At 39.5% G+C, this 25,891-nt stretch overlaps 1 protein-coding gene across 7 annotated transcripts in view; it reads right to left on the bottom strand.

Annotated features, from left to right (window-relative positions):
- TAFA2 (TAFA chemokine like family member 2) overlaps positions 1-25,891 on the bottom strand; it is a 585,401-nt gene that overhangs the window by 487,613 nt on the left and 71,897 nt on the right. For 2 of the 7 annotated variants that reach the window (XR_010135621.1, XR_010135622.1), the window contains exon 9: positions 10,085-25,476. The exons of 4 other annotated variants lie outside the window; for them this stretch is intronic. The gene's annotated coding sequence lies outside the window, so the exon portion shown is untranslated. 7 annotated transcript variants of the gene reach the window in all.

The following is a 25,891-nucleotide window of genomic DNA, read 5'->3' on the forward strand; positions in this document are numbered from 1 at the left end:
AAGAAGAAATAAAACTACAGGGGTCAAATTGAGCCACTCATCATTATCATTATCACCTCCAGATGAGCCCTTTACTATCAACTACCCTGATTCCAGATGCAAATGGAGTTGGAGGATTGTGGTTAGAGATGACAGAGGGGCCAGCATACACATCTCCATAACTAACTGTCCTCACACACCCCTCTGTCAACCGTGATACACTCATAGTCGTTAGCCTGTGTATGGCCTGCAGATATGTCTGTTGATCCACATAGTATTTCAAATTTAATTAATCGCCATCATGTATAATTTTGGAACTTTCACATTTAAAAATCTGCACATCCAAGTTCTCTTCTGCAAATCAGAAAATCTGCCACACCAGACCCATATTAGACCTAGTGTGGTAACATGTTGGAGCCAAGGCTCAGCTGTCTCACTTAGATGCCGGCCATAATCTCCACCACTCCCTGTGGTATCCCCAACACTATGGCTGAGGCCGAGTGTCGGTTGCTATTTGTCATCTTCCACTTGGTCTGCTTTATTCATTCACATTTCCAAGCTGACCCCTATAGGCATTTGAATTTGTGAACCTTTTTTTATTTTTTATTTATTTATTTTTATTTTTTGACAGATTCTTGCTCTGTTGCCAGGCTGGAGTGCAGTGGTGCTATTTCGGCTCACAGTAACCTCCACCTCCCAGGTTCAAGCAATTCTCCTGCCTCAGCCTCCTGAGTAGCTGGGATTACAGGCACCTGCCATCACACCTGGCTAATGTTTGTATTTCTTTAATAGAGACGGGGTTTCACCATGTTGTCCAGGCTGGTCTCAAACTCCTGACCTCAGATGATCCCTAAGTGCTGGGATTAAGAGACTCTAGGGCACATCATGTCACTGATCTAAAGTCACTCTATATGTGAAATTCAGGAAAAAGAGCTACCGTTTGTGTCACCCTCCATTTGAGGATAGACCTCGTGAGCTGGAATCAATCCACTGCATTACATACCTCACCTCAAATATATACTATAATATTTTTCTTCACAATCCATTTCAACTCAAATATTTAACTATTTTAATTATTTCTTTTCAGACCTATACTTCACAGCTATAAATAAGAATGACTAAGAAGAAAACATACAGCACAATACATTGTTGAACCATTCTTTCAGATTAATTTCAAAACTCCAAGTAATATACTAAAATGGTAAATATCATGAGGGCAGATGTCTGCCTTTTTTGTATACTAAGACAGCCCAAACACCTAGAGAGTGCTTTCTATGGACTGAATATTTGTGTCTTCCCAAAATTCATATATTAAAGCCTAAATCTCCAATGTGATGGTATTTGTAGGTGGGACCTTTGAGAAGTAATTATATCATGAAAGTGGAGCCCTCATGAATAAGATTATTGTCTTATAAGAAGAGACATGAGAGAGATGATACCTGTTCCCCCACCCCACAACCACCACATGAGGATCTAGTAAGAAGGTGGGTGTCTACAAGCCAGGAAGATGGCCTTCACCAGACAAATCTGCTGGTGCCTTGATCTTGAACTTCCCAGCCTCCAGAACTGTGAGAAATTACTGCTTATTGTTTATCACTCAGTCTGTGGTTTTGTTTTTGTTTGTGGTGGTGGTTGTTTTGATACAGGGTCTTGCTCTGTCAGTCAGGCTGGAGTGCAGTGGCACCATCACAGCTCACTGCAGCCTCAACCTCCTGGGCTCAAGCAAACCTCCCACCTCAGCCTCCCCAGTAGCTGGGACTACAGGCACTTGCCACCATGCCCGGCTGATTTTTGTATTTTCTTGCAGAGACAGGGTTTCATCATATTGCCCAGGCTGGTCTCAAACTTTTGGGCTCAAGTGATCCACCTACTTCGGCCTCCCAAAGTGTTGGGATTACAAGCATGAGCCACTGCACCCAGTCAATCTGTGGTATTTTTATCATAGCAGCTCAAACTGACTAAGACAGTGTCCAATAAATACTTATTGAATAAATGAACAGACTTTTCCAAGGATTATAAATTCTCAAAATTCATACATAGATTTTGAATGAATGTGTTTAATTATCATATAATATATGAAGATTATTTATTTGCTAGCCTAGTTGATCGAACTAATTTTATTTCAGTGACTATGAAAGCCATCAGTAGAGCAAAGACATGTAACCCTAAAAAACCTGAGACCCATGACCTAACACAACTTGTTTTATAACAAAACAGCATCATGCAGACAAAGCAACATTACTAAATTATAAGATTAAATCTGATTCAATTTTATGTCCCAAGGTCTATAGCCTTTAGTCATCACTGTAATCATCATTATCATCATCATCATCTCCATCTCGATCTTACAAAGCTGAAGAACCCAAATAGCAAGCTAATGAATTTTAACCCCTCAACAAATGATGGAAGGAGCAAACATATCTTCAACTAGAAGAGTATAAATTTTGACTCAATTCTGAATGTATATCGATAAGCACACCAATCATCAGTCTAAAAGGGGTTTGCAATAATGCTTAAATGCATACATATCTTAGCAGGAAACAACTGTCATATAACAGATTACTTATCTATTGGAAAGTATATATGAGGCATTTAAATGCCAGAAACTATCTGCTAGATTTTCCTTGACTTCCTAACTAAAAGGGAAGCTCCTTAAGGTTAAATATGTCATGCTATATTATTGCACTTCCATGCCATGATACTCAGTGGGTCTGAACACATGGGAAAAAAAATACCTTTTTTTTTTTTTTGAGGCATAGTCTCACTCTGTCGCCCAGGCTAGAGTGCATGGCGTGATCACAGCTCAATGCAGCTGTGACCTCCCAGGTTCAAGTGATCCTCCCACCTCTCAGCCTCTCAAGTAGCTGGGACTACAGGCACACACACCCATGCCTGGCTAATCTTTTTTTTTTACTTTTGTAAAGGCAGGGTTTCATCATGTTGCCCAGATGGTCTTGAACTCCTGGGCTCAAGTGATCCTCTTGCCTCAGCTTCCCAAAGTGCTGGGATTACAGGCATGAGCCACCATGCCTGGCTGAAAAAACACTTTAATTGTCTTAAAAATTCCACTGAAGAAATATGTTGCTGAGAAACTGAGGCACAGAGAAATAAAGTGGTTTTTTCATGGCCACATGGTTATTTATTGTTAGAGCTACAAAAGCATCTCCAGAGCTCTCGCCACTGCACCACACTGGTTTTATAATAGTCAATTTTAAAATTTATCTGCTAACCCAAATGACAAGCTAATGAATTTTAACCACTCAACAAATGATGGAAGGAGCAAACGTACCTTCAACTAGAAAAGTATAAATTCTGACCCAATTCTGAATGTGTATTTATAAGCATGCCAATCATCAGTCTAATAGGGGTTGGCAATAATGTTTAAATACATACATATCTTAGCAGGAAAAAAACTGTCATATAACAGTCATTAGATTTAGTCCAAGAACTAAACTTTTAAAAATTAGGTTAAGTTTTTTCCTTAAAGTTTTCCAAAATGGGGCCTCTGTTTTGTGGAGGATGAGATTTCAATGCCCTCTCATTCTCCCCTTGGCCTTTGAATTTCTTCACTGAAATGTGGATTGTCTACCTCGTTTCTCTTTCTACACCGTGAAAAAGAACTAAAGTTAGAGCTATTTCACTCAATTTGACTCAACTTTCCAAAGAAAATACAAACAAAGCTGGAGAACCCAAATAGCAAGCAAGACCAGGTCACAGCTACTGACTTGTCTGACAGCCATTTCTGAGAAATTTTCTGAACACTCTAGCACCAACAAATTTGAGTATGCCATTTACCATACAACTATAACAAGGTAAAACTAAACTGAGAAAGAAATGGTAACAGTAACCAGGTTTCTTACTTTAAATAAAATAGTACTGGACAGTGCCTCTGTGAAGTTAGAACTGTCTGTAAGCTAGTAACGATAAAAATATAAGTATAAATGTTGTTTTTCTCAAGTAATATGAATGGCCCTTTCTAAATTCTTGACTGATCTGAAAGTCACAAATTCATTCCATCAATATATAATGCCCTATTGTTTGTAGGGTCCTGGAAGGCCTGCCCTCTCAAAGAATATATTTTAACAAAGTCTCTTTGTTCTATCACTAGGTGGAAGTTTGCTATTAAAATTCCTATAACCACATAACCCTTTTAAAACCATGGCAGAGTTTTCAGATATAGACAATAATTTTGAATGATCAGTTTTTTGTACCAGAAGGAATCTGTCTCCTCATAGACCAGGACATTCTGGTTTGAAAACTTTAATTCCAAAGCACAAATGCACCTTTACAAAAATCTTCTGTTCTAGTGCCCACTATAATTTATTTTCAAAGACTTGTTTATAAACAGCTGCATAATCCACCCAAAGAAAGTCAAAGTGTTTTTCTGTATTATTAAACTCAACAGAAAGTTCCATGTGCAGCTACAGGAGGCCATAGGCAATTGACACTGAAAATTGAAAGGTTTAGAATGTTTGCATGACCTTTAAAGGGCAACACAGTTGCCCATTCACATGCATGCAATTATGCAGTGACTAGTTCGTAGCAGCAAATACATACGTATTTATTTATATTTAGTAAAACAAACCTTGCATTCATCAAAAACTACTTTGAACTTTCCAGGCTTCATGTAGAGAGTTAGCTTTACATAGTACAGGAGACTTGTTCAGCTGGTTGTCTTCATTTTGTCAAATTACTAAATTCAGCCTATCACCGTAATTGCTAGAATGCAATATTATCACATTATTGAATCTCGCTGGAAAGAGTTTCCAAAATCTACTGCACAAAGCTACACTTAAAAGAAGCAATATAAATATAAATTTAATTGAATGACCATGTTTGTACTATTGCTGGGGAAAGGAAGATGTAACTTTGCTAACTAGCCATTCAGGGGAAATCATAAAACAATTACAGCTACTATGGAGTAACTTAGGAGATTGAAGGAAGTGATTAAAAGGACTTTATCTAATATAAACATATAAGTTCTGACTCCTTAGTTATATATCTCATACTCCATATGAACCACTGAACAAAATAGAGTATTCTTACAGCTTAAATATTTACTCTTCATCTGATTTCCAAGTAAACTAGAAACCTCAGGTTTTCCAATGGCAATACCAATCAATTGCCTAAGTATTCCACTGACTAGTTTGCCTAATATTACAGCACAGGATAAAATCCAACATATCCATGCAGTATACACATTAGAAACAGGTGGATTTTGGAAAAATAACATAAATTTGGAGTATAATATCAATATATTTCTGGCAATTTTGTAGATACCATTTTAAACGAGAATAGTACACGCCAATGTAATACATAGTTTGTGCATTGACTATGGAGGTGTATATTCAATAAAGACAGCAGCACACAGATATGTTCAGCGTTTAAAATGTGTCAAAATTCCCAGTTGTAGTGTCAATAAAAACATCCCAAAGTGTCTCCGCATTGAGGGCAAAAATGATTTTTTTTTTGCATTTGTAGCCTAGTAAATAAAAGTATCTCCAAAAGAAAAATTCATGAGAAAAATAGAATGTATTAACAATGGCTCAAACAGTAAAACTCAGTTATAAATGACCTTGTCACACTATGGATATGGTTGTACTGCAAGTCAAATCATGGAAAATAGTGGAAAAACTATGCACCTAAAAAGGTAGACATTCTACAAAGTTGTTCTGATCACCCTGTTACGTAAAACCAGTATTTGACATGGGTGTCATTTAAAACATATGTATGTATGTATGCATGTGCATATATGTATAGATACAGAGATTATATCGTTAGATACTACAGACAAATATATTTAAATACTTTCACATTCCAATATGTCTAACTTATCCTCTTAAAATTTCTGTAAGATTAAGAAAAGAATTGTTTTATTTCATTGACAACACTGCACTGAATGAACAAAATCAGACCTTCTAAAAATTACCCAATAAGTCAGTGGCCAATGACAATTAAAAAACAAAAACTAACTTCTATGTCTCTGTTTGCTGGGCTCACCTGTCAATCTCCTGTTTCAGATTGTGCTCCGAACCTAAAGTAAAAGTGTTTTCTAAAGACTAATGGTAACTCCATGTGAAATTATTTCTTCTCTTTCGATGGAATAATAGTTCAATATGCTCAAAGTAGTTCAAATTAAAGTTAACCAAAGAATTTTCAAATAAAATGGTAAATTCAGCATATCACATGGCATTATAAAATCAGTGGTCCAAAAGCAAGCTATAGCATGTGAAATTTTGTGCAAGCATGTGGCCAGATATGAAGTTGATGCAGCTGGTTTGGGCTTCATATCTAGCAGCAGGCTGTGTTAATGCATTTCTTCTCTTTGTTTTGATGAAGCCCTACTAATAACAGGTTGATGAATTGCATTTGCAAATGTCAGGCATAGATCAAAGGAGATGACGGCTTGGATGAATATTTTACCCCACGTTGTGATTTTTCACCAAGAAAACAAAACTCCATTGCACAGTAAAGTTCTTTATTTTTACTTGAATCTTCACTGAACAAAACAGCTGCAGAAACATGTGACTTAATGAGGCATCCCTAATAAAATACTGCAGAAGTAAAAGCAGGGGCACTGAACTGTTTGCACTCTGGTTGTTTCATCTTTTCAAATATATTAGAAATAACTGATGACACTTTGGAACATTCCTTGTTTGGGACATGCATTAGAGAGTTCGTCAGTAAATGTTCATCAGTTTGCAGTGATTGCTGAACTTTGGTGCAATCTGACAGTACCTTTTCTTAGGGGCCAAGATAAGAAATGACTGAGAAATCCTGAAGATACACATTTTACCCTTCCTGTATAAGGTAATCCATAACTTGCAATTAGTGATAAATCATCCTTAAATGTGTATTTTAACACAAAAATACATTTAAAAATGATCATCAAAATACTATATTGAAGACACTGGATCCAGGACTACTAACATTTTCTGATAAAATATAAAATAATTTTTAAATTTTTCCTACCACCCTCTAAATTTTATCATTTTATAAATTTTTAAATAGGAAAACTGGCCATATCTAAAAACAGATATTTTTACAGCCATGTCATCACATTTTATAACTTGGTGGTTAGTAAATACCATATTGCCATCCCTAAGCAATATGTAATCTATTTTGACATAAATCCATAGGCAACACAATGAATCTTCATTCTCCAATTTGTCATTGTTAAAATAGCTAATATTTTTCTAATGCAATATCACATATACTTAGAAGCCTTAATTCTCCTTTAGCAGAACCTGTAGCATTATATAGTCATTTGCTTTAATGTCAAAAATTCTGGGTTCATCTTTAAGAGACACACATCATAGCACTCTACATAAATATGAATTCAAGCATCCTAAAGTACTAAATTTTTTAAAGGCAAGAAAAGAATCAACACTTTCACATCAAAAAAAATGCCTAACCTGAATAAAACAACACACTAAAGCCATTTGCCTCTTAAAAGATTCCCTGTGCCTAAGTATTCAGTTGGCAGTGACATTGACCTCACTGACTTTTACTATCTATAAATAATACAATCCAACTTTTTTATTGAAAATTAGGAAAATGAAAATATTTATAAGCTCCAGTGTGGTAACTGATGGCCTTTAAGTGGCTACTGGTGGCTTTAAAAATTAAGATTCTAAAAAGAAAGGTCAACTCAAACAATTGACTCGGGATGAGATCCAGAACAAAATAAAGTAAGGAAAGAGACAAACATGTCTGATCTTTTATTTGAAATATAGGATGTTAGGTGCCAATTTTGATATTGCAAATGATTAATCAGTCTGAGAGTACAAATGCAAACGTGGAAAGGCTGGGGTAAGTACAAATAATCTTAATCTTCTGATTTTTAAAGCTTTAGAAGTGTTTTTAATCTCCTTTCCTGGTTATTTTGGTTTAGCACTTTACACAAAAATCTTAAATTAATTGTTCATTTGTCTTAACTTATATGCCTAATAAAGCAGTTTGAGAGTGTTAATTGATAACTCTGAATGTTGATGTTTAAAACAATCCAGTTGAGAAGACAAGAATCAGATAATTATCATTCAGTCAATAGTAATTGAAATTCATCCTGTCCTGTGTGAAGGACCCTCCTACACTACCAAGTACTTTGGGGACACTTCAGAGTAAAGGTTGCTTACGAGTTTGCTTTGTGTGTGTGTGTGTGTGTGTGTATGTGTGTGTGGTTTTTAAGGTTTTTTTTCTCCACGAACCATTTTGTAAAATCCAAGAGGGGATTTCACACTCACAAAAAGAGTATTTTTTTCCCTCTCTCTTATTGCCATAAGCCAAACTCACGCAGCAAAGGTGAAGAGAGACTAGCCGCTGTAGTAACATTACTACACATTTGATTCCAAACGCTTCAGGCAATAATTTAACACTCGGTCAGGACGTGGAATACTCAATAGGGAAGCCTCGCGTCCACCCAAAGGCTCTACGAGCGTCTATGGTTCTTCCTTTTCAGACAGGATAACTCAACCTGCAGTTCTCAGAGAAATAGGGCGACGGATCTCAAACTTTCCTTTGCAAAGCCAGTTTCTGAAAATAACGCTTTCCCCCATTGACAAGTGAAGATCAGTAGCCTCAAGAAAACACTTCTTGGTAGGCACCTGGCCTTTTAGAATTGAAGGGGGAAGGGATGGCAAAGCAGTTAGCAGAAAACCCGTGTACTAGTAGCAGGATCTGGGAGACATCTAACCGGAAAGAAATAAAAAACCATTAGTTTCCCGAAGCCATTCTTATTCTGAACGCTGTTCGTTAAGAGTATCATTTACTAAAGCTCTCTTGCAGTAGCCTTTACAAAAGCTTTATTTCATTCAGTAAGAAAGCGCCCCGTCCCAAATCTAAATAAACCTTACATAGATGAGGCTCCGGAAATTATCAGCTTGATTCTTTATGAAGATAGTTAGAGGTGGATAAATCAATAGACTCGCTGAAACACCCACCTTCTGCAAACAGGCCTGAGAATTAACTAATCAGAAGAGGACAAAAAGTAGGGATTTCAGAAAGATGACCTGACACATCCCATTGATCTTCCCTGGAATGCGACCCCCAACTCCTTATTAAGAGTCCAAAATGGTTACCAGCCAGGATGGGTCTGGGTGAGGAATCAAATTACAACCCACTTCAATCCTCAACCTGGTCGTTTGCTGTATTAGGAGAAATGGGGCAGAGAGGGAGGGCACTGCTCACGGAGCCTCCTTTCTCATGCTCCGATCCCCTTTCGGCGTCCCTCTACTCCGCCCCTACCCTGACCGCCTGCGAGGGAGACGCCGGCCGATGGACCCGCATCTGCCCTCACCTCTCGCCTTCCCCGGGCGATCCCCCTACAGCCCCGAACCCCCGAGAAAGGGGAAGGGAGACGTGTGCACACGGGGGCTTCCGGGACCGCGGTCCTGCAGTTGCCTCTCCGGTCCCCAGCGCTGGCCGGCGACCCGAGGCGCGGCTCGCACCTACCTGCAGCCCCGCTTCCCAGTGGCGGCAACACCTAGCGATGCTCCTGCAGCTTTTGCGGGCCGGCGCCAGCCTTATCGCTCTCGCATCGCTTCCAAGATGCCAATCCGCCGTCACCATCCAGGGGCATAGGGAACCGAAGTCTGGTGCTGTGTGCTCCTGGAGGGCGGCGTGTGAGTGTGGCCCTGAGCGTGCGAGTGTGCGCGCGCGTGTGTGGATGTGTTTCCTCCGATGGCAAAGAGGGTTCAGGAATCTCTTGACATCCAAACTGGAATCCCCCTGAAGCGGGTGAAGGTGAGCCTGATCCTTCTCCCCCCTCCTTTATTCCACAGTGTCAAAGTAATCAAAAGATTTGTTTACTGAGGAAAAGCCAAAGTCCTGCAGCCCTTGGCAGCGCCCGCGGTCGCCTCCTGTCCTCGCCGGATGCGCGCGGTGCGCTCAGCTCCCCGGACTGCAAGAATCAAGGCGGTCTTGCAGCAATTACCGCTCTTATTCCATCTCTGATTTGTTTGCTTTTAAGGCCGACTAAAGACTTTTCCTCTCGCCTCACGTCGTCTCTCCCTCTCACACACACACACACACTCACACATCCTCCGTTCCCTCTCTCCCGCCCTCCCTCTTGTTCTCTGGGGAAAGGCAATTGGACCGAATGATTCACCTTCAGGAAAGCAGCCTCGGCCACGCACTTCTCGAGTTCCCTGGCTCTCGCAGGTACCGGGTCTCCAACGTGGCGGAGTTGCTGGGAAGCTCGGGACTGGAAGGAGGAGAGGCTCTGAGTTCAGCCGATGTCCCCCCGCCAGACGCCCGCGTTCCTCTGTCCAGATGCCCCTGTTCCCACTGCTCGCAGATAGGTCCCCGCTGGTGCCCTCGCGGAGACTTTGCGCCTTCCACTCGAATCCACTTAGCAGCAACTCCTGGCCAGCTTCAGCCCCTCAATCCCGCCTCGAAGTGCTGCGGGCAGAGCCCCACGCAGCCCACCCGCTGCCCTTCTAGGCATCGTGGGCTGGAAGGAAGGGAAACCCGCCGATGTCCCCCTGGCAGCAGTGCCCTGGCACCGTCACCACCCAGGAGGTGCGAGTTTCAACATCGAACACAAGCGAGCAGGTGTCGCCTGTGTCACTTCGCTAAAGGCGGGAGGGGAGAAAGAAAGGAGCGGGGGGAGGGGGCCGAGGAAACAAATCCAGATCACCGGCGGAGAAAGAAGCCGTTTAGCAAGCAAAGCCTCCTCTCCGCGTCCCACCCCAGATGCTGTACTGCCAAAGACACTGATGCTAATCTTTTAGAAAGTCGCCATAAAGAGCAGAGCCCCTGCTCCACTCTAGAACCCTATTCCACCCAGCCTGGCTGTCCAGTGAGTACAGAGTGACTTGGCTCCCCCGTATAGTGCAGAGAGAATGCAGGAGAATAGGTCCTGACACTCCAGGTTGAGTTAAGCAGTAAAATGGAATGGCAGGGCCGGGCGGCGTTGCCTCGCCTCTCTCTCCCAACAGCCAGTTCTGTTAGCCCCAGCAACTGCCGTTGAGAGCAAACAACGGTCCTACAGAAAAAGAACGAGACAGTAAAAGATGAGGCGGCAATTGGTATAAAAGCTGGACTATGTCTCCCTCTAGAGGGTCAACCGGATTAGAACGCTTTACTAGATGTAACAGACCAGTTTCTCTGCATAAAGAAAAAGAAAACAATACCTGGTTTCAGAGAATTTGCATTTTTACAAATTACAACTTCTCAAGGATTTAGACGGAGGATTTTCACTGCAGCCCTATTAAGCAAAGCCCTTGCTAAAGGAACGTCGTGATATTCATGACGCTGGAAGGTCATGCCCTTACATGTTTGGTCAAATTGGGTGTTGGTTTAAGCGCTGTGCATATGAGCTCAAATGAAGGGTCTTCTGAGGCTCACTTCAGTCATGTTTGGAGATGAGCAAAACCTTAATCTAGTGATTAGAAGACTATTCAAAAATGAATAATTAGTAAGAATGAATTCAGAAAAAGAAAATCTGAAACAAAGAAAGGGAATGCTGACCCAGGAAATCTTACAAGTCCTTTACAAGGAAAGATAATTCAAGAATCTGGTTTTGGAGCCAGTTTTCATACCTCTTTTTCAACTAGACCAATAACGGTCAAGACAGCTAAATTTCTTCCACCTCTAAAGGTCTGTGCTTTTATATAGCTGTGATTCACTGAAACCATTAACAAATTAGGTATCACAAGCTCTCTTCACCAGCTATAAAATAAAAGTAATACTACCTACCATATTTACAAAGAAATATAGCATATATGCTTCACTTAGCTATTTTATCTTAACATGCTTAGTAAATCAACCATATTTTGTATCCAAAATGCATCAAGTAATTTAATTATGTTGAAGTGGTCATTTTTATAAAAAAATAGCTCCACCGATTTTATAAAGTTTTGTTACATCAGTCCAAATCAAGCTAGGTCCCATCTGTAACCTTAACATTTAGATTTTTGTGAACTTACTATTTGAGCTGGGGGTTTGCTTTCAAAATGTTTCTGTATGTTCAAAAATTGTAAAATATGTATTAAAGTTATTATTAAACACCCTTCCATTCCCTCTGAATTTTTGGAGCAGTTCTATTTTAACTTGATAATCTAAATTAGCATAGTCATAAAGAAAGAAAAGAATGTATTTTTTAAATAGCTGAGACTAGTTGAAATCATTTAAAACAAAGCACCAAAACTAAACAAGGCAAGTTTTACCGTAACTAATTGCTCTATGGCATATTTGACTTGGTCTGGTAGTATACAGCAATCATTTGTTTCCAAGGAACTCTCAGATAGTCTCTTTCAAAAGATTTATGCCATGTGATTAAATATTTCATTCCACTTACATAGTAACTTATATCCAGGAAAGCAACGTTTACATTTTAAAACACCTGGCACTGTTTCACTGCAAATCTTACAGTAATTTTGTGTCTGCTGTGTTCAATAGTGTGATGAAATTCAAGCAGGAATGACATTGGAAACTTGGGCTCTGTACTAGAAAGAAGTCACTTACAAAATCACTTTAGAACATTGGCTTTCTTTTCACACACACACACACACATACAAAAAAACATAAAACATACATTATAATCTTTCTAGCTTCTAATTCATTAACTTTTTGTGGTTGTAGAGGAATCTATAGTTTTGTCATCTTGTTAAAACTTTATTTGTATTGTTTAAGTGTGGGACATTTTTAGCCTTATTTTTCTAACTAAACCCACTGTGTTTTTACAAATATATGAAAAAGTAAAGAGAACGAGATACATAAATTAATTACAAAATATAACAAAATTTATTATCCAATGTCATATGATGCTGAAATTCTATCATAACCTCTGTGCTTTTTGTAAATAATTCCCAATAATTTTTAGATCAAGATATTACTATTTCCAGCATCTCCTAGACAAAACAAAATCTTTTGCATTCTCTTCAAAGGAAACAAAGTAGCAAATATTCTCCTAATTTAACAGAAATTTTTTGTTGATACTTCTTACCTTCTACAGGCATGCCTCAAAAATGTTGCAGGTTTGGTTCCAAACCACCACAAATATTGCAATAAAGTGAGTCACACAATTTTTTTGGTTTCTCAATGCATGTGAAAGTTATGTTTACACCATACTGCAGTCCATTAGGTATGCAATAGCAGTTTGTCTTAAAAATGTACATATCTTACCTTGAAAATGGTTTAATGCTTTTTTTAAAAAAAGTGTAATGATCATCTGAGCCTTCAGCGATTCCTAATCTTTTTGCTGATGGAGAGTCTTGTTTCAGTGTTGATGGCTGCTGATGGATCAGGGTAGTGGTTGCTGAAGGCTGGAATTGCTGTGGCGATTTCTTAAAATAAGACAATAATGAGGTTTGCTGTGTCAATTGACTCTTCCTTTCACAAAAGATTTCTCTGTAACACGCAATGCTGCTTGATAGCATTTTATCCACAGTAAAACTTCTTTCAAAATTGGAGTTAGTCCTCTCAACTCTGCCACTGCTTTATCAGTCAGGTTTATGAAATATTCAAAATCTTTTGTTGTCATTTCAACAATATGCACAGCATCTTCACCATGAGTAAATTCCATCTCAAAAAAAAACTACTTTGTTTGCTCATCCACAGAAGCAACTCTTCTAGCATCTAGAATGGTGAATGATCTCCAGAAGCTTTTCAATTTTCTTTGCCCAGATCCATCAGAGGAATCATTATCTATGACAGATGTAGCCTAGCAAAATATATTTCTTAAATAAGAAGACTTGAAAGCCAAAATTACTCCTTGACCTATGGGCTGCAGAACAGATGTTGTGTTAGCAGGCATGAAAACAACATTAACCTTCTTGTACATCTTCATCAGAGCTGTTAGATGACCAAGCGTATTGTCAATAAGCAGTAGTACTTTGAAAGGAATCTTTTTGTGAAGCCAGTAGCTCTCAACAGTAGGCTTAAAATATTTAATAAAATATGCTGTAAACAAATGTGCTGCTATCAGGCTTTCTTTTTCCATTTATAAAACACAAGCAGAGTAGATTTATTATAATTCTTAAGGGCCATACGATTTTCAGAATAGCAAATGAGCATTGGCTCCAACTTAAAGTCACCAGCTGCATTATCCTCTAACAAGAGAGTCACCCTGTCCTTTGAAGCTTCGAAGCCAGCCAGGCACTGACTTCTCTCTAGCTGGGAAAGTCCCAGATGTCATCCTCTTCCAATATAAGGATGTTTATTTACATTGAAAATCTGTTGTTTAGTGTATCCACCTTCATCAATGATCTTAGCTAGATCTTCTGGATAACTTGCTGCAGCTTCTACCTAAGCACTTGCTGCTTCACCTTTTACTTGTATATTATGGAGACAGCTTCTTTCTTTAAATCTCATGAACCAACCTCTGCTGGTTTCCAATTTTCTTCTGAAGATTTTTTTACCTTTCTCTCAGCCTTTATAGAATTGAAGAGAGTCAAGGCTTCACTCTGGATTAGACCCTGGCTAAAAGGAATGTTGTGGCTGGTTTGATTTTCTATCTAGACCACCAAAGCTTTCTCTATGTCAGCAATAAGACTGTTTTGCTTTCTTATTATTTGTGTGTTCACTGGAGCAGCATTTTTCACTTCCTTCTTGAACTTTTCCTTTGCATTCACAACTTGGCTAGCAGTTTGGCTCAAGAGGCCTAGTTCTCAGCTTTTGACATGCCTTCTTCCCTATTAAGCTTTTGATTTAAACTGAGAGACATGAGACTCTTCTTTTCATTTGAACACTTACAGACCACTGTAGGGTTATATTAATGGGCCTAATTTCAATATTAGGTCAGGGAATAGGGAGACCCCAGGAGAGAGAGGGAGTTGGGGGAATAGCCAGTTAGTAAAACAGTCAGAACCACACAACGTTTATTAAGTTTGCCATCTTACATAGACACGGTTCATTGCATCCTAAGACAATTATAATAGTAACATCAAAGACCAGTGATCACAGACCGCCATAACAGATACAAGAATAATACAAAAAGTCTGAAATATTGTAAGAATTACCAAAATCTAACACAGAGACATGAAGTGAGCACATGCTGCTGAAAAAATGGCACTGAGGGACTTGTTCAACACACGGTTACCACAAACCTTAAATTTGTAAAAATAAAATAAAATAAAAATAATAAATAAAAACAATATTTGCAAAGTGAAGCAAAGAAGGGGTCTCCAACCCCCAGGGTCTGGTACCCTCCCTGTTAGTAACCCAGCCTCACAGCAGGGGTGAGCTGTGGGCAAATGAGCATTACCGCCTGAGCTGCATCTCCTGTCAGATCAGCTGCGGCATTAGATTCTTACAGGAGCCCGAACCCTATTGTAAACTGCACATGCAAGGGATGCAGGTTGTGTGCTCCTTAAGAGAATCTAATGCCTGATGATCTGAGGTGGGATGGTTTCATCCCGAAATCATCCCCCACCAACTGTCCATTGAAAAAAATTGTCCTCCATGAAACCGGTCCCTGGTGCTGAAAAGGTTGGGGACTGCTGCAATAAAGTAAGGCACAACAAGTTGAAGAATAGCCATATTTGTTTAAATTGCCATCCTCCTCAAGTCTAAGCAGTAAAAAATAATTTCTTTAAATGCTGAACTTAACTGGATTGTAACTCTATCATAGCTTTCCATGTTCTGTTCACTAAAAATCACTTTGGTGCACTTCAGGATTTTTCTTTTTTGCCTTTTATAGAAAATTACTTTATTGAAGTATAATTGACATACAATCAACTGCGTGTATTTAAAGTGTACAATTTGATGAGTTTTGACATCAAATTGTGAAACTGCCACCAGTCAAAATACCAAATGTTTCCATTCCCCCAAAAGTTACCTCATGCCCATTTATAATCCGTATCTTCTTCCAGTCCTGTCTCTAGCATCCACTGATCTAGTTTCTGTCACTATAGTTTGCATTTTCCACAGTTTATATAAATTGAATAGTATTTTATGTGTTCTTTTTTTGTCAGGCTTCTTCCCATTGGCATAATTATTTTCAGATCATCTGTGTTGTTGTACATAGCAATAGGTCATTCTTTTTTACTTCCAAGTAGTATTTCACATTGTAGATACACCACAATTTCTTTAACCATTCACTTCTTAATGAACATTTGGGTTATTTCTAGTTTGGGGATATTAAAAATAAAGCTGCTATGAACATTTGTGAAGAAGGCTTTGAGTGAACCTATGTTTTCATTGCTCTTGGGTTACCACCTAGAAATGAAATGGCTGGATCATATGGTAGGGTATGTTTAACTTAAAAACAAGAAGTATTTTCTAAAGTGTCTGTGCCATTTTGTATTCCCATCTGTTGCGGTGGAGAGCTTTTGGAGCACTTCTAGCTTTCTACCAAAGGCTTTGTATGATATCCAAACTCCTTACCTCAAATCCCCACAACATCTCATAAAGCAGATGATATAAACCCACTTATCACATGAAAAAAAATGACACAATCTACCTGTTATTACATATTGGAGCTGAGATTCAAACCAGATCTATCTAAAGTCAGAGCCAGTCATTGATTTTTTGTTTGGCTTGGTTTTGTTTTTGTTTTTATTTTCCCAGCCTCCTCTCTTTCTGCCTCCAACCCCACTAGTAAAACATGTTATCTCCTGTATCACAGGGAGATCAAACTCATTTGGATCTGGATATGGAAAAGGCTTTAGCCAGAGAACCTGGGTTCATTAGTAAGAATAAAGAGAAGAGATTAGTAAGAGTGACAGAATAAGGAGAAAAATTAGCTCTGGCTCCCCTCAGTGTTCTGCAAGATATGGTATTATAACAATTAAATTAAAACTTATGAGTCCTAGTTCATAGTTCTCAGCTTGTGGGATTGCTACCTACAAGCCATTCATCCCCACTTGTCTCCTCTTAGTTTATTTGATGTTAACCAAGTTATTTCTAACTTATGCAATAATGTATCTCTCATTTATCTTTTAAATGTTTTTTAAAAACATTTACAGAATATTTTCATGTAATCAAGTGAATGGAAGGAAGCACAGAATTCATTCCACACAACCCAAGGTTACATGCATGTTATTAACTTGTACTATCCCCATCCCCTAGCATGGTACCTAACACACAATAAATACTCTATAAATACTTTGTGGTCAAAACTCAGGAAACCAAACAGGCCAACTGAATAGACACATGCCATGGAGATAAGTCAAGAAGACCATTTCACAAAGCGATGTGAGAAACAACTGAGGCAGGAAAACTGTCCTACATGTAGTAGGCAAATATAACAAACCACCCCAAAAGTTAGTTACTTAAAGAAGAAACATTTATTTAGTTCACATTTCTGTGGATTGGCAATTTGTTTTTGGCTCATTCTTCTTGACTCAGTTGGGCTTACTCATGTGTCTGAAATCAACTGGCAGTGTATTGCCTCAGTCATTATCTGACAATTGGCTGATTGTAAGCTGGAGTACTGGGGATAAGTAGGCCATGTGCCTTTTTATTTTATTTTACTTTATTTTATTTTAAGTGCCTGGATACATGTGCAAGACGTTTAGGTTTGTTACGTAGGTAAATATGTACCATTGTGGTTTGCTGCACCTATCAACCCATCACCTGGGTATTATACCCCCATGCATAAGATATTTATTCTGATATTCTCCCTCCCCACACCCCAACAACGCCATCAGGCCCTGGTGTGTGTTGTTTCCCTCCCTGTGTTCATGTGTTCACATTGTTCAGCTCCCACTTATAAATGAGAACATGTGGTGTTTGGCGTTCTGTTCCTGTGTTAGTTTGCTGAGGATAATGGCTTTGGGCTCCATCCATTTCCTTGCAAAGGACATAATCTCATTCCTTTTTATGGCTGCATAGTATTCCATGGTATGTATATGTGTGTGTGTGTGTGTGTGTGTGTGTGTATGTGTGTATATATATATACACACATATATATATAAAATATTGTCTTTATGCAGTCTATCACTGGTGGGAATTTGTGTGGATTCTATATCTTTGCTATTGTGAATAGTATTGCAATGAACATATGCATGCATGTATCTTTATAATAGAATGATTGATGTTCCTTTGGGTACATACCCAGTAATGGCATTGCTGGGTCAAATGGTATTTCTGGTTCTAGGTCTCTGAGGAATCACCACATTGTCTTCCACAATGGTTGAACTAATTTACATTCCCACCAACAGTGTAAAAGTGTTTCTGTTTGTCCACAACCTCAACAGCATCTGTTGTTTCTTGCTTTTTAATAAACGCTATTCTGATTGGTGTGAGATGATATCTCATTGTGGTGTTAATTTGCATTTCTCTAATAATCAGTGATGTTAAGCTTTTTTTCATATGCTTGTTAGTTGCATATATGTCTTCTCTTGAGAACTGTCTCTGTTCAAGTCCTTTGCCCATTTTTTAATAGGGTTGTTTGTTTTCTTCTTGTAAATTTGTTTAAGTTCCTTGTAGATTCTGGATATTAGACTTTGTCAGATGGATAGATTGCAAAATTTTCTCTCATTCTGTAGATTGTTTGCTCACTCTGACGATAGTTTCTTTTGCTGTGTAGAAGCTCTTTGGTTTAATTAGATCCCATTTGTCAATTTTTCCTTTTGTTGCAATTGCTGTTTATGTTTTCATCATGAAATCTTTGCCCATGCCTATGTACTAAACGGTATTGCCTAGATTTTCTTCTAGGGTTTTTATATTTTTGGGATTTATATTTAAGTCTTTAATCCATTATGAGTTAATTTTTGTACAAGGTGTAAGGAAAGGGTCCAGTTTCATTTTCTGCATATGGCTAGCCAGTTATCCCATCACAGTTTATTCAACAGGGTATCCTTTCCCTATTGCTCGTTTTTGTCAGATTTGTCGAAGATCAGATGGTTGTAGATATGCAATCTTATTTCTGAGATCTCTATTCTGTTCCATTGGTCTATTGTCTGTTTTTGTATCAGTACCATGCTGTTTTGGTTACTGTAGCTTTGTTGTATAGTTTGAAGTCAGGTAGTGTGATGCCTCCAGCTTTGTTCTTTATGCTTAAGATTGTCTTGGCTATATGGGCTCTTTTTTGGTTCCATGTGAATTTTAAAGTAGTTTTCTCTAATTCTGTGAAGAATGTCAACGGTAGTTTAATGAGAATAGCATTGAATCTATAAATTACTTTGGGCAGTATGGCCATTTTCACAATATTGATTCTTCCTATCCATGAGCATAGAATGTTTTTCCATTTGTTTGTGTCCTCTCTTATTTCCCTGAGCAGTGGTTCGTAGTGGACTTGAAGAGGTCCTCCACATCCCTTGTTAGCTGTATTCCTAGGTATTTTATTCTCTTTGTAACAATTGTAATGGGAATTCATTCATGATTTGGCTCTCTGCTTGTCTATTGTTGGTGTATAGAAATGCTTGTGATTTTTGTATGTTTATTTTGTATCCTGAGACCGCTGAATTTGCATATCAGCTTAAGAAGCTTTTGGGCTGAGATGATGGGGTTTTCTAGATATAGGATCATGTCATCTGCAAACAGAGACAGTTTGACTTCCTCTCTTCCTATTTGAATACGCTATATTTCTTTCTCTTGCCTGACTTCCCTGGCCAGAACTTCCAATACTATGTTGGATTGGAGTGGTAAGAGAGGGCATCCTTGTCTTATGCTGGTTAAAAGGAATGCTTCCAGCTTTTGCCTATTCAGTATGACATTGGCTGTCAGTTTGTCATAAAAGGTTCTTTTTATTTTGAGGTATGTTCCATCACTACCTAGTTTACTGAGAGTTTTTAACATAAAGGGATGTTGAATTTTAGCAAAGGCCTTTTCCTATGTCTATTGAGATAATTATGTGGTTACTGTCTTTAATTCTGTTTATGTGATGAATTATGTTTATTGATTTGCATACGTTGAACCAGCCTTGCATCCCAGGGATGAAGCCAACTTGATCACGGTGGATAAGCTTTTTGATGTGCTGCTGCATTTGATTTGCCAGTATTTCTTGAGGATTTTTGCGTTGATGTTCATCAGGGACATTGGCCTGAACTTTGTTGTTGTTGTTGTTGTTGTTGTCTCTGCAAGGTTCTGGCATCAGGATGATGCTGGCCTCAAAAGATGAGTTGGGAGGTGTCTCTCCTTTTCAATTGTTTGGAATAGTTTCAGAAGAAATGGTACCAGTGCCTCTTCATACCTCTGGTGGAATTCAGCTGCAAATCTGTCTGGTCCTAGGCTTTTTTTGGTTGGTAGGCTATTTATTATTGTCTCAATTTCATAACCTGTTATTGGTCTATTTAGGGATTCAACTTCTTTCAGATTCAGTCTTCAGAGGTTGTATGTGTCCAGGAATTTATTTATTTCTTCTAGATTTTCTAGTTTATTTGCATAGATGTGTTTACAGTATTCTCTGATGGCTGTTTGTATTTCTGTGGGGTCAATGATGCTATCCCCTTTATGATTTTTTATTGTGTCTATTTTATTCTTCTCTCTTTTCTCCTTTATGAGTTTAGCTAACAGTCTATCTATTTTATTAATTTTTTTCAAAAAACAAGCTCCCGGATTAGCTGATTTTTTAAGGGTTTTTCATATCCCTATCTACTTCAATTCTACTGTGATCTTGGTTATTTCTTGTCTTCTGCTAGCTTTGGGGTTTGTTTGCCCTTGGTTTTCTAGTTCTATTAATTGTGATGTTAGATTTGAGATCTTTCTAGCTTTTTTTTTTTTCTTTTTGAGACAGAGTCTCACTCTGTGGCCCAGGCTGGAGTGCAATGATAAAATCTTGGCTCACTGCAACTTCTGCCTCCCAGTTCAAGCAATTCTCTCGCCTCAGCCTCCCTAGTAGCTGGGCACCCACCACCATGCCCAGCTAATTTTTGTATTTTTAGTAGAGGTAGACAGGCTGGTCTTGAACTCCTGACCTCAGATGATCCACCTGCTTTGGCCTCCCAAAGTTCTGGGATTACAGGTGTGAGCCACTGTGCCCGGCCCTTTCTAGCTTTTTGATGTTGCATTTAGTGTTATAAATTTCCCTCTTAATACTGCTTTAACTGCATCCCAGAGATCCTGGTACTTTGTCTCTTTGTTCTGATTGGTTTCTAAGAACTTCTTGATTTCTGCCTTAATTTCATTGTTTACCCAGGAGTCATTCACGAGCAAGTTGTTCAATTTACATGTAGCTGTGTGGTTCTTTTTTTTTTTAGACAGTCTTGCTCTGTCACCCAGGCTAGAGTGCAATGGTGCAATCTCAGCTCACTGCAACCTCCACCCCCTGGCTCAAGCAATTCTCATATCTCAGCCTCCTGAGTAGCTGGGACTACAGGCACATGCCAACATGTCCAGCTAATTTTTGTATTTCTAGTACAGACACGGTTTCATCATGTTGACCAGGCTCGTCTTGAACTCCTGACCTCAAGTGATTCATCTGCCTCAGCCACCCAAAGTGCTGAGATTACAGGCATGAGCCACCACACCCATCTTACATGTAGTTATGTGGTTCTGAGGGAGTTTCTTAAATCTTGAGCTCCAATTTGATTGTGCTGTGGTCTGAGAGACTGTTTGTTATGATTTTGGTTCTTTTGCATTTGCTGAGGAGTGTTGTACTTCCAATTATGTGATTGAGTTTAGAGTAAGCGCCATGTGGCACCAAGAATAACGTATATTCTGTTGTTTTTGGGTGGAGAGTTCTGTAGATATTTATCAGGTCCACTTGATCCAGAGCTGAGTTCAAGTCCTGAATATCCTTGTTAATTTTCTGTCTCGATCATCTGTCTAATATTGACAGTGGGGTGTTAAAGTCTCCCACTATTATTGTGTGGGCATCTAAGTCTTTATGTAGGTCTCTAAGAACTTGTTTTATGAATCTGGGTCCTCCTGTATTGGGTGCCTATATATTTAGGACAGTTAGCTCTTCTTGTTGAATTTAACTCTTTACCATTATGTAATGCCCTTCTTTATCTTTTTTTATCTTCGTTGGTTTAAAGTCTGTTTTGTCAGAAACTAGGATTGCAACCCCTGCTTTTTTTGGCTTTCCATTTGCTTGGGAAATTCTCCTCCATCCCTTTATTTTGAGCCTATGTGTGTCTTTGCCCATGAGATCAGTCTCTTGAATACAACATATCAATGGGTCTTGACATTTTACCCAGCTTGCCATTCTGTGTTTTTTAATTGGGGCATTCGGCCCATTTACATTCAAGGTTAATGCTGTTTTATGTGAATTTGATACTGTCATCATGATGCTAGCTGGCTATTTTGCAGACCTGTTGATGTAGTTGCCTCATAGTGTCTTTGGTCTTTGTACTTCAGTGTGGTTTGTAGTGGCTGGTAATGGTTTTTCTTTTCCACATTTAGTGCTTCCTTCAGGAGCTCTTGCAAGGCAGGCCTGGTGGTGACAAATTCCCTCAGCATTTGCTTGCCTGGAAAGGATCTTATTTCTCCTTTGCTTATGAAGCTTAGTTTGGCCAGATATGAAATTCTGGGTTGGAAATTCTTTTTTTTTTTTTAAGAATGTTGAATATTGGCCCCCAATCTCTTCTGGCTTGTTGGGTTTCTCCGGAGAAGTCCACTGTGAGTCTGATGAACTTCCCTTTGTAGGTGACCTGGCCTTTCTCTCTGGCTGCCCTTAACATTTTTTCCTTCATTTTGACCTTGGAGAATCTGAAGATTATGTGTCTTGGGGTTGACCTACTCATGGAGTATCTTACTGGTGTTCTCTGGATTTCCTGAATTTGAATGTTGGCCTGTCTTGCTAAGTTGGGAAAGTTCTCCTGGATGATAACCCAAGGTATGTTTTCCAACCCCCTTGTCTCTTTCAGGTACTGCAATCAGTTGTAGGTTCAGTCTTTTTACATAAGCCCATAGTTCTCGGAGGTTTTGTTCATTCCTTTTTATTCTTTTTTTCTCTAATATTGTCTGCCTGTGTTATTTCCACAAGATAGTCTTTAAGCTCTGAAATTTTTTTGTCTGCTTGGTCTAGTTGGCTATTGATACTTGTGGTTGCAATGTGAAGTTCTTGTGCATGTTTTTCAGCTCCATCAGGTCATTTATGTTCCTCTCTAACCAGAGAATAACCAGTTATTCTGTCATGTTTTATCATGGTTCTCAGATTCTTTACATTGGGTTAGAACATGCTCCTTTAGCTCAGTGAAGTTCATTATTACCCACTTTCTGAAGCCTACTTCTGTCAATTCATTCATCTCAGCTTCCACCCAGTTCTATGCCCTTGCTGGGGAGGTGCTATGATCATTTGGAGGAGAAGAGGTATTCTGGCTTTTTGAGTCTTCAGCATGTTTTCATTGATTCTTTCTCATCTTCATGAGTTTATTTAGCGTCAACTTTGAGACTGCTCACCTTTGGATGAGTTTTTATGGGGACTTTTTTGTTGATGTTGTGGTTGTTGTTGCTTTCTGTTTGTTTTTCTTTTAACAGTCAGGCCCCTTTTCCATGGGCTGCTGCAGTTTGCTGGGGGTCTACTCAAGACCCCTTCACCTGGGTCCCTCCTGCACCTGTAGGTATCACTAGTGGAGGCTGCACAATAGCAAAGATGGCTACCTCCTCCTTCCTCTGGAAGTTCTGTCCCAGAGGGGCACTGACATAATGCCAGTGGGAATGCTCCTGTATAAGGTGTCTGGTGACTACTCTTGGGGCGGTCTCACCCAGTCAAGAGGCAGAGGATCAAGAACCCACTTAATAAAGCACTCTGGCTGCCCTTTGACAGAGGGGGTGCACTGCACAGGGGGAAATCTCACTCATCCAGACTGCCTGGATTCCTCAGAGCCAACAGGGAGAAAGACTAAGTCTGCTGACCCGAGAGACTTTGGCCACCCCTTCCCTCAGCAGTTCCATCCCAGTGATATCAGAGTTCTGTTTGTAAACCCCTGGCTGGAATTGCTGAAATTCCCTCAGGGAGGCCCCACCCAGTGAGGAGGGATGGGTCAGGGTCCAGCCTAAAGAGGGAGTCTGGCCATGATCTGCCACAGCCACTGTGCTGCACTGTGGGGAATTCCTCCTGGGTCCAAACTGCCCAGTTTCCCTGGCATCAGCAGGGGAAACACAGTAGACTGGAGTGGCCATAATGACTGCTGCCCTTCCAGGAAGCCACAGTGATGATGGCTGCCCCTCCCCCTGCAAACTCAGTAGTCTTAGGCAGTCTTCAGCCAAGCGGCCACCAAGAATGTGCACAGTTCTGTGTTTGGGATCCAAGGCCCTGGTGGCATGGGCTCACAAAGGGGATCTTCTGATCCATGGGTTGCACAGATCTGTGGATAAGGTGTGGTTTCCCGGGTGGGGTAGCACAATCACTCACTGCCTCCCTTGGCTGGGAGTGAAAGCTCCCTTTTCCCCATGCGGCTCCCAGATGGGCTGTTACTCCACCCTGCTTTTCCTCGCTCTCCATGGGTCGCGCCAACTGCCTAGTCAGCCAAATGAGAGAACCTGGATACCTCATTTGCCGGTGCAGGAGTCACTCACTGTTTTTATTCTTCTCAATGGGAGCCTCCAACCCCAGCTGTTTCTAGTCAGCCATCTTGACCCTTCCCCACCATATGTATTTTATCAGCCAACCAGCCAGCCTAGATATTTAACATGGAAAGCAGAGTATTCCCATCATAGATGAAAGGACACCTGTCTTGGGTAAGTACAAGAAGTTTGTCTAGAATATCAAGTGTCTGGACACACTCCCATGATCAGTGTAAATAATGTAATCTCTCCAACAGCATTCACCAATACCATGAAACATGTCTTCACATTCTTTTTCTCTCTAAGAAGCACAAATTTTCCAAGATTTATTATTGTTTTCACTTTAGACACAGAATTAATTCCAATGCTTTATTTTACAATTGAAATCTATCAACTTTATACTAAAATCTGACTTGTTATGCTAGAAATCACTAGCAACTTTTTTTTTTTGAGACAGGTTCTCACTCCTGTCACCCAGGCAGGATGCAGTGGCACAATCACGGCTCATTGCAGCCTCAATCTTCCAGGCTCAAGAGAGCCTCCTGCCTCATTTTTTGACTTTTTTGTAGACACAAGTTCTCACTGTGTTATCCAGGCTGGTCTCAAATTTCTGGGCTCAAGTGATCCTCCCACCTTGGCCTCCCAAAGTGCTAGAATTACAGGCAAGAGCCACTGTGCCAAGCCCACTAGCAATTTTTATATGGCAGTGGTTATGTCATCTTTGGTGCATGGACCTGACATCACATATTTTGGTTATTCAGGCTTTATTTGTTTACATCCTGGTTTTTTTTTTTTACCATATTTCAAAGTATTGAGTTCATGATATAAAGAATATGTTATAAATGGCTCCTCAAATGGACTTAATTGAAATCCTTGGCACCATCATACCGCATCTGTCAACAACCTCCTCTGCCTAGTTAGCTCCAACTCATTTGTTAAGGCTCAGGACAAGAGTTATCTTCTTTAGGAAAACATCCTTAATTTTGGTAACCCACTGTATTAATTATTTCTCCTACGTGTTCCCAAACATCTATACTTCCCTCCATCTTAACACTTATCCCATTGTGTTATAATTGTCTTACTTTTTCTAGATTATCCAACATTAGACTGCATGCCTTTTGCAGTATACAGTGATGTATATCTTTGTTTCACATAGTAAACCTGCAGACATAAATGAAGGAGTAATTAATATATTTCAATTTACAAGATTAGGGAAAAATATATGGTCACATTTATTTTAATATCCAATAATAATGACTGTAAGCCTCAATCCTGCTGATCGTAAGAGTTACATTCTCCTAGCTACTAGAGTTCCAAGTGGTTTCTGGAAATCTTGAAAAATGCTGACATGGTCTGTAAAATTATCCCTTGTTCACACACAAACACACACACACACACATACACGAGACAAGAAGCTCAAATGCATCCCTACGGTCTCCTTTGTCTTGCTGACCTCCAGAGGCCCACCCATTTGTTTCTGTTTTCTACATTTAGCTGCTTCCATGCACTTTTTAGCACTAAACCTCATTTCAGAATTGTAAATGAAGTCCAATTTTCTCCAACATCTGAACCACAG

The sequence above is a fragment of the Pongo abelii genome, chromosome 10 (assembly GCF_028885655.2).
Source record: "Pongo abelii isolate AG06213 chromosome 10, NHGRI_mPonAbe1-v2.0_pri, whole genome shotgun sequence".
NCBI classification, from domain to species: Eukaryota; Metazoa; Chordata; class Mammalia; order Primates; family Hominidae; genus Pongo; species Pongo abelii.